This window comes from Falco biarmicus, chromosome 12, assembly GCF_023638135.1.
Source record: "Falco biarmicus isolate bFalBia1 chromosome 12, bFalBia1.pri, whole genome shotgun sequence".
Classification (NCBI taxonomy): domain Eukaryota; kingdom Metazoa; phylum Chordata; class Aves; order Falconiformes; family Falconidae; genus Falco; species Falco biarmicus.
This window is the reverse complement of record NC_079299.1, coordinates 13,176,124-13,188,953: the sequence shown is the minus strand read 5'-3', so window position 1 is coordinate 13,188,953 and position 12,830 is coordinate 13,176,124. Positions and strand designations below refer to the sequence as shown.

Sequence of the window (12,830 nt, the reverse complement as noted above, 5' to 3'; positions counted from 1 at the left end):
GCAACTCCAGTAATTGTTTAAAAAAGCTGATGTGAATTCCCATGGCTGATCCTTCCCGGAGGACACGCCAGAGGCTCTAGGTCACCTCTCACAGGCATTTCAAGGATTATGTGTTTGGTCTGATGAGCATGACACGGCAGCAAGCCTCCAGTCCGCTTAGTCTGAGAACATAAGCTCCTGGGTGCTGCCTGGCACCTGGAAAAACAAACCTGCCAGCACAGCTGGGGTGCAAGTATCTATATGAAAATAGTAGTCACATCATCTAGTGCACAATGGAGTAAAGGCACAGGCAGCTGCCTGATCTTACCATCAGTGAGCTTCTGGGTGAGTTATTTAGGTGAGTTCTTTACTCTGTGGCTTTTTCTTCCCACAGGTTCCACACTTGCCGGCGTGGCTGGGTCTGGCTGGTCCATGTTGGTGTGAAGTGTAGCATCAAGACCTGCCACAAGCCTGAATTCACATTGCAAGCTCTTTATTTGAGCCTGGGACATGGACAAACGTACTTACCAGCAGTCTGGATGACATTTGATGGTATCTTTGTGTAATCTCATTGCTGCCAGTCCTCTGTTCCAACTGTTCTGCCCTCTCCACGGTGCCAGCCAAATGCTGTGCAGGCTGTGATGGCTTTTGAAGGTAATGGCATTCATGGAAATTCAAACGGCTGTTTTTCACAGGGATTTATTATTGTTTTGTTTTTACCCAGTGGGTCATTTCCAAGGATACTGTTCTGGAAAAGAAAGCAACTCATAAAGAAAGATTTTAAAAAATCCTCTTGATATGACTTGTAAAGTATTTTGAAGTACCAGCCACAAAATAAATTGTTTTTAAATCCCCTCTTTCATCTGTTTATATTGCATTAGAAATGCCCTGCATCCCCAGCATCGGGACCCCAGAGTAGTAGGTGGGGTGTCAGCGCTGCTCAGAGGGGGCTCTGTTCCCAAAGGGAACTGGAAGGAGTCACACCCTGGGTGGGAAGTGGGAAGGCCACATGCATGTGGGAAGTGACTTATCTCCGATCTTGCAGCACCCAGGAGACAACCAGGGGCTCCCTGCTCTCCGTGAATCACGCCGCCTTGCTTTGTCCCTGCATTTGTGGTTCAATCCAAGCTCTTCATGGCTATGGATTCTTTTACTACTTTTTTTTTTTTCATAATCTGAAATGAAAAACTATACATACATGCACATAATATCCATTCAGCCTAATAAACAATAACCTAGTACTTTAATGCAGGGGGATGGGCTCTAGGTGTGAATAGGTTTTGTTTGTGGAGCTTTATCAATTGACATCAAACGAGGACCTGCTTAGAAGGCAAGGAACAGCTTCAGCAGTGCTGGTCTAACCACCCAGCATGTGTAACAAGGGCTTCTGCCAAGGATCAGATCAGAAAGGAGCAATTTTGCAGGCCAGGAGCTTGTGCTGTATTTGCTGCTGAGCCTGAGGCATGATTCTCTCTGGCCATGGTTCACCGAGTTGTTATGGGAAGCAAAATGTTCAAGCAACATCATAGTAGCATTTGCAATGAGTGTGATACTACATGAGCATAGTGCACATTCATGCAAACATGAAGGTCACTGAATGGCTTGGGATTGATGGTTTAAAATTGGTGCATTTTACTACTAGCACCATTGCTTTTCTCCATCAGTACCACCCACAGAAAAGCTCTGGGAGCTTGTTCAGAGGAATCAGGATAGGCCAGAGTCTGGGGAAACCCATAGCATTAAAGTAAGAAAGACTAAAACTCAAGTATTTGGCTTCAAAGTGCCGAGGCAGCGCCCTGGTGTTTCCCTGGAAGTGGCTGCCTTCTGCCGGCGCCGCTGCGGTGGGAGGAGCAGCTGCCTCTGTGGTGTCTGCAGTGCTCACCTCTCCGGGCTCCACTTGTGGTCTTCTTGTCATTCCCATCTTTGCCATTAAGCCTGCTTCTCCCAGCACGTCCCCATTTCCCTCCGTGCAGCAAGCCCCTCCTGGCATCCCTTCTGTTGGTTCCTCCTGCCAGTGGAGGAAACAACAGGTTCTGAACCCTGGTCTCGGTCTCCGTCTCCGTCTCCGTCTCCTCCTCCTCCTCCGGGCTTTTGAGGGCTGCAGCAACCAAGCCACTTCCAGCAAACTCTGATTCTTTTTCTCCTGACTCCCAAAGCAATTAGGAAAGGCTGGTATTTTGTTAACCCAGGCATAATTAATCACCATCAATGTTTTAATTAATTAATTGATTGATTGAATTCTTCTCCTGCTATAGTCCTGAAGAGCTTTAGGAGCTGTGAGCTTTTATACATGATCATAGAAGATACTGGTGTGAATATTTTGTCAGGCCATGAAAACCTTGGCAGCAGCAGCAGCAATAGTAGTTTTTTTAGAGGGCTTAAACAATTTTCAATTAAAGTCAGGACAGAATTACAAGGGCCGGACTGGAGAGGTGCAGAAGAAGGTTGTCTGAATCTTGGCTGTTCCAGCAGCACTGAGCAACGGAAAGGATCAGGAGCAGAGTATTTTGTACTCAGAAGACTATTTCTTGCCACGTACCTGTTCGCAAAGACATGGCAAAGAGCAGCACCTGGATCTGTAATTTATTCCTGTGCCATCGGTACCTACTTCCAAGGATGGTGGCAGGACAATTGAAGTAGTGGTTCTTAGAGATGAGAATGCAGTACTTTGTATGCATTGTATTTGTATGCATTTGTATTTTTTTATTATTTATTTATATGTATTTGTATGAGAGAATCCAAGACTGTGTCCAGGAAAGATGTCAGGTCACTTTATGGCCTCTTGTTTGAATAAGAAAGATGTTTGAATTGTTTCTCAGAGTCACTTAAAAAAATAAGGCACGTGAAAATGTCAGAGAATTTCCTCTTTCCCTTTCCCACCCAAATACATCAAATAAAAGCAAACACATGGGAAAAAAATAAGAGCAGCCCCCTCTGCGTGTATTCTCTGTGATACACAGGCTGTTTCCAGATGTATGGACTAGACCTCGTCGAGCTAGTGCTTAAAGCTCAGCCTTTAGCATGGTGACTGACTACTAACTGCGTTGGAAACTTCTGGGAAAACTAATGCACTCAGTGGTCAGGCTCCTACCTTTGGCTGTGATACTGGTTGCTGTGTCTATTCTGTGACCCTGTTGCCATCTCTTCACCCCAGTTAGACCATTTTCAAGGCTGTAAGTATAGATCTAAGGTCCTTGGCATGTAATTGAAAATTAAAAATAAATTATGTGATTGATTTTTATTTTTTTTTGTCTCTTGCCGGAATATTTTTAAATCAAATATTGCTATAGTGTAGGAAATCTATAGCCCTGACAGCATGAGCAGTGAGGTACACACATGGTGAAAAAGCACAGCATCAACATGTATCATGTATAAAAAAACCAACTGCACCATCTAGGAAAAAAAACCCCAAAACCCCCACAAGTGTTTAAAAGTACTTCAGGATCTACACTTAGAAACAGTTCAGGATTTTCACACATCATGTGGATGAACATTTCACATAACTCCTTCTGCTAATTGAGTATTTGTGTGTGTGTTTGGACGATGGGTGAGAATTTTTCAGACATAAATACACCTGTAGTAATAGTTAAGTGCATGGGCAATAGGGCATTGCTGTGCTTGTGCAGGGTTCACGCCCTAGGCTGGAGTTACTCCTGCCTAACGTGGTGCTTAGTGGTTTTGGTCCTGATTCGGATCCTAACCTGCTTCAGCACTGATCTCTAATCTTTGAGTGATACTGGTATGAGTAAGACAAGACCGAGGTTCTTGAAGCTATAGATGTCTAAAAGGCATGTTGGCTTTACAACAGCCAACATTACGGTGCTGTGTAACTCGTGTAGGATTTTTGTCTTCACATAATGCACCAGAAGAGCCTGGGCATCCCGAGAAGGAGAACTAACTGCAAATGGGAGTCAGGACAGCCGTCAGGCTGAGAAAAGAGCCTCTTAAGATCATGAACAAGTACGGAGGGCAGTATAGTGTTATATAGTGCTGGGCTTAGGGCTGAAAGGTGATGCCTCTGCCCTTGGGATTCAGATCCTGAAACACCCCGGGGCAGGTGGCTCCCGTGATAAAGCAGAGGCTGAGGCTCTGTAGTGCTACCTCATTGTGAAACCGGGTGGTTAGGATTGTCCTGCAACCCAGGAGACCTACATACCTGAATCCCTGTACTGCCTGACCAAAGCTCATCCCTTGTTCCTCACCTCTTACTGGAGTAGTCTGGCAGGAGAGTATGTGATGGGATTTCCTCCATCATGACTACTCATGATGGGCGCTGTATTAAAAACTACTACAGAAATTATTCTGTACTCTGGTGGTTTTTATCAGCTGCTGCCTAAAAGAATTGAGAGTCCCTGGTTAAATGATGAACAGAAGAAACAGAGGCACAGAGCGCACATTTCCAGCAGCAGGGGCAAGTTTAACTCTACCAACACAAAAGGTGGATTTAAAGGCCAGTCGGCTGACCTCGGCTTTAGGAAAATAAATGCACCGACTCAGAGACCTGAGGGAGATGCCTGGCGGTGCTCCGTGGGGCTGGCGAAGCCCTGAGGGTGGCTGCAGAGCAAGGCCCTCCCCAGGTGTGCACACTTGCATGCTCAGCACGTGCCCCACAGGAACAGGAGTAACTGGCAGCCTTGGCTGGCAGAGACCTGCCAGTGGGGTTTGGGCACCCCTGGGTTAAGTGTCAAAAGGATTGCTGAGGAATTTTCAGGTTCTGAAGCTCTGAAGGCTTAGAGAGGTAGTTAATGACTACATCTCTCTGTGGAGGTGTCCTTCTCACAGCATTTTGCAGATGGATATATCCTCAGTCCAATGTGGTTACACTTTGCAGGGGGCTTTTTATTCTCACCTTTCTCTAAAGTATGACAGATATCAGCCAATAAAGTCAGCAGTGTTGTTTTCCAAGTAGAAAAACTGTACACTTGTGTAAAACAGTCCTTTATTATTCATAAAATATTCCTTGGTAATTTGGCTCTATTTAACCTGCAAATTAAAAAAAAAAAAAAACCAAACAAAAAAACCAAAACCACAACAAAACACTATGCTGGAAAAAAACCAAAAGCCTTAAAAATTGTTTTAGTCCCCAGATTTAGGTCAGAGACTGGAACCACCTTTGATTCTGGCAAAAGCACGTTGATCTCAACTGCTTTTCCAGCAATGCTGAGAATTTTATATTCTTTGAGCACCCCAATGGGCTAAAAATATTCCTGAGAGATTAGTAGGCTCTCAGCTACTGCTCCAATTCATAGAAATTAAACCTTCCATCATCTGGTTTTTATATTTGGAAAATGTCAGCTATACTTCCTATCACATATATTGTTGCTTCAATGCACTGAGCCTTCTGTGAATTTCAAAACACATAACTCAGCTCTCAAGCATTTCTTTTGTAAATATTGATAATGGTTTCAAGTTCTTTATTAAATAACTTTTTAATGAGTTTGAGGACAAAGAACTATTTTTTCACAGTCTCACGAAGATAAGAATCATAACATATCTTTCTGTACCACAGAGCACATGGCTCTCAATACCTCATTGTGCAGCATAGGTTTTCCTCACTTTTAAAAAGTTTACTTAAACCAAAAAAGCCCCACAACTATAAGAAATAAAATCTAAGCAAGTCATACTGAAATGTCCAAAATGGCATGCAAATGCTATGTGACAGCTTTGCAGGTCAGTGTGTGCTGGCATTAGAAAGCTCCCTTTACCCCTTTAATCCAACAGCAAGAAGAACTACAAAATGCCATCACTCCTTATAAGTTTCAATGTACAGACCTCTCCTTTCTCAGTGTTATTTATTGCCTGTGTTTTCACCAGAAAGGATCCCTGTGCATACACTTCGTACTGAAGACAATAAAATATTATGGCGAGGTCCACCAGGGGAAGTTTCCAGGGAGAGGTTTTTTATCAGTTTACAGGCATGGTCAAAGTCCTGCAGGGGAGCTCCTCTTTGGAGCAGGCTGTAAACAATTTACATGGGGAGGGAAGAGGAAGTCTTTAGGGTGCCTTGAAAAATATTAAGTTATAGAAGTTCTGACCTCTGTCTTCTAGACCTGGCCCAGAGGGCTGATGTTTACTAGCAAGCATGCAGCTCTCTAGGAAACTGCGTACTGTCAGTGGAAGTAGGGTTATTTTTTAATACATTTCAATTAAAAGTTGGCCTGTGTAGCAGTATACTAAATCAAATATGCTGTACAACTAATTTTGTCTATAAAAAGCCAAATGTTTACCTTTGAACTTAAAAATGTTGCCTTCAGGCATACAGTGTTCCAGCCAGCTGTAGTTTAAACACATGGTGCAGGTTCCGTAGCTTGCTTCTTCATTCAACACTCAAAATCATTCATGTTTGCTAAGCAGAATTAAAAGCCAGCTAGGAACAGATTATGGGTCCCCTGATATTAGTCTTTCTTCTCACACATTCCCTTGAAGACTTTCAGGTCTATTAATAACATTTTCCTGTGCTGGTCATATGGACAGCTCAAAACCTTAATGATGATCCACTTGAAACGTAAATGCTTGGTCTTATTTACATGTTTATTCAAGGGAATTTGTATTGAATCATTTAGCTGTGACTACAAACAGAGGTCAAGAGAGAAACAAGGAAGTTCAGGTGATTTTAGATGTTCTTTTAGGCCTCCCCATGGCTGGACATGTTGCCAAAATCGTGCTTTCCCAGAAGGCTGAGAAAGACGTCTCAGCCTCTCCAGTGTCCACCTGCACAATTTTTCTTGTTAAAATTAAATACAAAGGCATGCATTGGCACTGCTGGTTGGATTTGTTGGTTGGGTTTTTTTTTTTCTTTTTTCCCTGCAGTCAGCATGGCAACAAAGCCACAGAACATCTCTATTAAACATGTAACCAAAAGATAAGGGTTGGGGAAGGAGCTGTTTTTGATTACTGGCTAACAGGTTCTGATTTGCATCTATTATTTTAATGATGCTGAGACTTGGCTGCAGTGTTTAGGATGTGTTAGGGCACCGAGAGCATTCCAAAGGTGTCTTTTCCTCCATTTCCATCATTTCCAGTTAAGGAGTATATATTACTGAGTTGTGAATTAGAAGAACCATTCCATCTTCCATCTTTGTCACTGTGCCAACACACGGGAAATGACCTCGTCCTAAAAGCTAAGCACCTGCAACTGTCATTAAGATCAATCTTGTATCACCCATTGCTTTTCAAACTCCTAAAAGGGCCTCTAACAATCTACCTGCTTCAAATTCCCCAAGGATTTATTGGCTCAGAATACAGATGACTTGTCTTGGTATCAGGGATTTCCTTTCTTTTGAACAGGAACATAAAAACACAAAGAAAGTCTAAACTCAAGTAACATGAAAATACTGTGTTTGATTCCAACCTCTACATTCAAAGTTACAGCTGAATGTCTGACTTTAACTTGAAATGTGATGCCTTGACTCTGCATATGATCTTACAGCATATAAATTGTTTGGAAACCTTTGAAAAAATGGAAATATTCTTGGCTTTGGTTGCGCTCTTATTATTATGCTTTCTTTAACGTATTTATAGTTGGCTCAATAGATCTTTACATTCATCAAGCTCAGGTGGCAAGTTTCAGGACATGTGAAATCTCTGTCATTACTGATTGTAATGATAGTGCACTGTCAAGTCTGCTGTGCCCTTTACAGATGATGTATCTTTAGGTGAGAGGATCCTCACACATAAATGGTACAGTACAAAAACTTGATCCAAATCTCCCTGAAACCTTTCCATTTTATTGCAGTGATATGCAGGACTAAAAGTTTGAAACGCTGAGCTCTCCTTTCTCAAGAGGTGAGCAGTAAAGTACAGGTACCTGCAACTTTACACTGGTCTGAAATTGCCCTACTTTCACCCTTTTAAATTCAGACAAAGCAATAAAATTTAATGTATACATGCACATACTACATTAAAATTAATGGTTTCATTTCCAGACCTATTACTGACCATGAACTTAAATGAAATAGTTCTCGTAGAAGATGGCTAAGTACCCTTAGAAATGAACGCTATTTTCTAGACATAGTTAAAATGCAGCATAAAGAGCAATGAAAATTTCATGCTCAACATGCTCAAGTGCCTTAGTGATCTCAGGCTTGTTTGATAGGTCCTGACAAGAAATAATCTCCGAGTTCCATTCAACAGTTCAATCAAGTTTGAGTTAGAAGGGAAAAAATATCAGATGTCTTTAAAGGTTTAAATGTAATCCCTTCTAATGAATATTTTTTTTCCATTACTCTGTGTTCACTTTTAATCCTATCAGAGGTCTTCTGTAAGAACACCTAAACAACTTTATATGTGGCTTATTTTAAAGAAGAGCTTGTACATTCATCAAGCATGTTCAGCAATATTCTCCAGGGGGTGACTTTGGCATTATTGGAGTAAAACTTTAAGCACATAATTCATCAGCAGTCAGAGCTAGCTGAATGTGAATGGCAGTGAAGAGCTTGCAATCAGACCAAACTGATAGAGTCATGTAGTTTGCAGAGACTGCAAGCTTATGGGTTCCATTCAGCCAGGTGCTGTGTGACTCCTTGAAGAAGATAGTCCCCATCACACAACTCTCTTATTGAAAAGAAACCCTTTGCCATTCTGTGAAGCATTTTCCAAGGATTTTAAATGATCCAAAAGCTGATATTGTTACCTATACAAGTACTGATCAGCGGTTCACTCTTCAATCGGTCAACTTGAAATGCACGGAATTTCTTCAAGGCTGGATGGAGCATGAATCAAAGGGAATGAATGTGTTCTCAGTAAGACTTTAATGGATGAGAAAAGGTATCTGAACTAGGAGATGACTGGAAAACATAGTGTCAAATAACCTTGCACTGTAATTTCACTGGGACCCCATAAGCTCTGAAATCAAAGGTAGTTCCACTGAATGCTGTCTGTGCTCACAGTCCTATTCAAAAGTTGTCAAAGTATTATCTACACAGCTAGTCACAGGGAACAGCTGAAGTGTGGTGCCATCGTGTTTGTGTGTGGACTGTTTATTACACTTGCAGCACTTCCTAATATAGTAACCTTTCCTCCGTTTTGCATTAATTACATGTGCTCATAATAGATGAGCAAAATTGCAAATTGTGAGCTGTGTATCAGACTTTGCAGAAACATCAAGAATATGGAGTCTCTCCCTGTGCATCTTCTGTCTAACATGCTGATAGACATTCATGCAGGCTACATACTTAGCAATCAACGTCCCAAAGCCTTCACAAGTTCAGCAATCAACATCTGGAAAGTTGGCAGGACCAAGCTCGGGATTTGGATTGCAGCTTTTTTCACAAGGTGTGCAATCATCCCAAGCAAATCAAGCCCTTAAGCCCCATAAGGAGCTTTAGAGTATGCAATTACTTTAAAGGACAACCATTCAAAGGACACTGAAAGCATCGCAAAGTTTAACAGCCTCTGTGGCAAGATCTTCTGGCTCTTAACTGCCAGACTCAAACTAATGGTAACAGTTTGTCTCAGGAGGGGAAAAATACCCCGATGGATGTTCCTAAGCCTACACGGTCGTTCAGCAGTTGGGGATCTCTAGATGGAAGAGTACAGGTATTTTTCTTTAGGTCCTTCTATTGGTTACCTGTCAGGGAAAAAAGGAGTTGTATAGGTAACCCAGCGTTCCCCTTCCTTCATCCCTGAATATGAGCTCTGCAGTGGTGCCAGAGAGCAGAAGTGTCTTTATATTTCATTGGAACAACAGACCGAAGGACATATACCTGAACCTCGTCACCATATGTAAGAGAGGCAGCATGGTAGCTAGGACCCAGCGAGAAGCAGCCCTTTTCTGGTCTGTTTTCTTGCGGAAAAGATTCAAAAACAATGCTGCTGAGCAGCTAATGCCAGATTTCTTTCCTGTTTTTGTTTTAAGCCAAACTGTCTTACATAAAAGGAGACTCAAACACACTCACCCAGCACTTCTCGCCCGAGGCAGTGAACCTAGCAATTTCATCTATCAGTTACACCAAACCACAGCACACTTCTCTAAGCTTAGCTTGTTATTGTCTTTCAGGCTGCAGAATAACTCAAGGCAACGGAACAGTTACTGGCACTATAAATGTTTTCAGACACTGAAGCTAGTAATATGCAACCTTATTTGAATTAAATTACCTCTTTAAGAGAGTCTGAAACCGGATGACTTCATATAATTCATTATGTTTAAGAAGGCGGTTTAGTGTGGCAAGTTAAAACCCATTAAATTGCTCTGTAGTTTTCTTGGCTGTGGTTGTTTTTCTTAAGTGAAAGTAATTAAACATAAATATTTACTAATATCCCAGGCTGTGAAACTCTATAGCCAGTAAGAGAAACAAGGGGAACCAACCCAGCATCGGCTTCCTATGTTAATACCCCACGCTGGCTGAAACGTGCTTGCTGACTTTTCCACAAACAGGGCCGGCCGACGCGGAGCTCTGCTGCGGAAATCAGAAGCCGAACAGTTGAATTTATTTAAACAAGGGGAGGAAACCACTACTCAGATGTGATTTTTTTTTATATACATAGGATTAATGTGACGGGCAGTAAGACATCACAAGTAAATTGGCTTTTTTCCCTACTGATCCCATCCAAAGACCTGCTCTGCAAATCAGTTGACGCCAATGGGGAAAGCCCCACGGAGTTGCACGGGTCCTGAATCAGGGCCGTACTCTCACACAGAGGCAGCACTGCCTTCTCCTGCCCTAGCCACCACACCTCCCTGCTGCTAGACCATCTCCCCCCGGCCAGCACAAGCGTTGCCGCAGCCACGTGGAGAACCAAGACCAGCAAATACTGACCAGCGCTGGTGCTGCCAGCTCAGCTGAAGTTTTCTGTTGCTGTAAAGCAAAAGCTTCCCCTTGCCAGGCTACTGTAAAGCTGGTGAGATGGCAGGCACTGGTAAAGGCAGAAAACTGCATTAGTCTAAATAAACTCCCAATATATATGTTCTTGAGGAGCCTGTCAGGATGCAACAAGTAGGTGCAGACTGGCCCAAGGTGCCCAGTGAACATCTCAGGGTTAATATTCCAGTGGAGACCTCTTCAGATCTGATTTTCAGGAGTGGTATACGGGACTCAGCCTGGAAAGAGTACTCTCTGTTTTCTCTGTATACCCCATTTGAAACTAAGGGACCTCTTGTAACTCTTTAGGACTCCAAGGTAACAGAATTAAGGAGAGTTAAATCATTTGGATGCTGTGGTACTTCAGTAAGTTGATCTATGGACAGATTTTGCCCTTTCTACATAGACCAGACCCAATTCATGCTTATAGCAGGACTTCTATTCCCCAGAATCTGATAGAAGGACTCCCCTAAAGGACCCAAGTTCTACTTTGTCAGAAAAATAGGAATCTGCTTAGCTTGAAGAAGATATCAATTGCTGGCCCAGGGGCACTACTCCTAAAGCGAGGTACCATGCACCATGAAAAAGAGCAACAAAACCTTAAAGCAGATGGTGATTAGGGACGGACACATGCCTGATCCTCTGCCTTCTCCATCCCTGCTGCCTTCTGTCGTGCATGCACGGCAGGACTGAGGGCAGTCAGTGCCTGGCAGAGTCAGGGCAGTGCAGTCTTTGTGGAGCGAGAGTTGCGGGACGGTTTCCGAGCCCCGGGGGCAAGTGCTGGACCCTGCGTCCCAACACAGCACTGCCATCACCCCTGCTGCGGCGGGGTGCCCCACAGCACCCCTCGACCAAGGGCCTAAGCAAGCAACATCATTAAAAATATCATGAAGCTCTAAACCTGAGCAGCTCAGCTGGAACATCAGGCAGGAGGAAAGTCCAAATTACATGGACAGGGGAGATTCATTAGCAAAATCTTCGGCTGAGCTTTTGTCCAGAGATCCTGTTGCTGCATGCTCAATACTGCTGATGCAGCTGTGCTTTTTTAAGGCAAACGAGGAGCACCGAGCTGTTGCATTCATATTTGCCATCTACATCCACCCAGAACAGACCATGGGAGGTTTGCCTGACCGGGTGCTCAGTGTGCAGGTGGACGTGGACAAGAGGATTAGAACAAGGGTAATTAATTTGTGGAGTGACTTCTTTTGTCCTCTGAAGTAACAGCCCTGTAAATGGTCTCCCCTGTCCAGCAAGGAGATGTCACGCGAAGAATGATTCCCCCTCCCCGCTGACCCCTCAGAAAACACACTATGAGGGTTCAAGACACCCCAGGACCTATATTTCTTCACATCTCCTGCCAAGCAGGATGGCAGCTCACATAAAGCATGCTGTTAAGACACATGATGTATTTCAGTCATGGTTAAGTCCACAACCTTCTGCCAAGAACAAGCCTGTTAAAAACTGCTTTAGGCAGAAAGATGAAACACTAAGCTGCCAGCCTTTACAAGACACTAGCTCATAGGAGCTAAAATTCAGACACTTTCCTTCAGAATAAGCCGGCTCAACTATTTCAGTCTTTTGGGGGTATAAAGCACAAAGAAATTGGCAAAATGATTAAAAAAAATTAGTTACATACGTGGCTGGGAAGCAATCTGTGTGTTCTGCTGGAAGAGGTTACCCCACACGTGCTCCATGCTCTGCCGTCCTGGGAGCTGCAGCCCTGGGCCACCCTCCTCCTCGTCCTTGGGCTCCTTGCCGGCTGCTCCCCTTCCTGGATAAGAAGGGAACCAGTTAAAACTGTGTTTATTGAATGAACAAGCCCTTCCCAAATTTATAGATTAGTCAGCCAGAGCAGCCTTCAGCCGTATCACACCAGGCTGAATTACCGTCACCAGTTCCATAGGATTTGATCCAATCGATACCTGGAAGGTAATTTGCCAACAAAAATTCGTGGCCAAAAGTAATAATTCAGTAGGTGGCATGCTTCTATCCAAGGTATTGCTAAGCAAATACCGAGAGCCAGGCTTAGTACTTCTATTTGAAATCTGGGAG

At 43.3% G+C, this 12,830-nt stretch overlaps 1 long non-coding RNA gene across 1 annotated transcript; it reads right to left on the bottom strand.

The window, feature by feature from the left end:
* Positions 1 to 622: 622 nt before the first annotated feature.
* LOC130157332 (uncharacterized) lies at positions 623 to 12,698 on the bottom strand. The gene is made up of 3 exons (XR_008824811.1): positions 12,415 to 12,698; positions 1,862 to 1,987; positions 623 to 727 (listed from the first exon to the last, which is right to left on the bottom strand). It is a non-coding gene; the product is annotated as an uncharacterized LOC130157332 (long non-coding RNA).
* Positions 12,699 to 12,830: the final 132 nt, after the last annotated feature.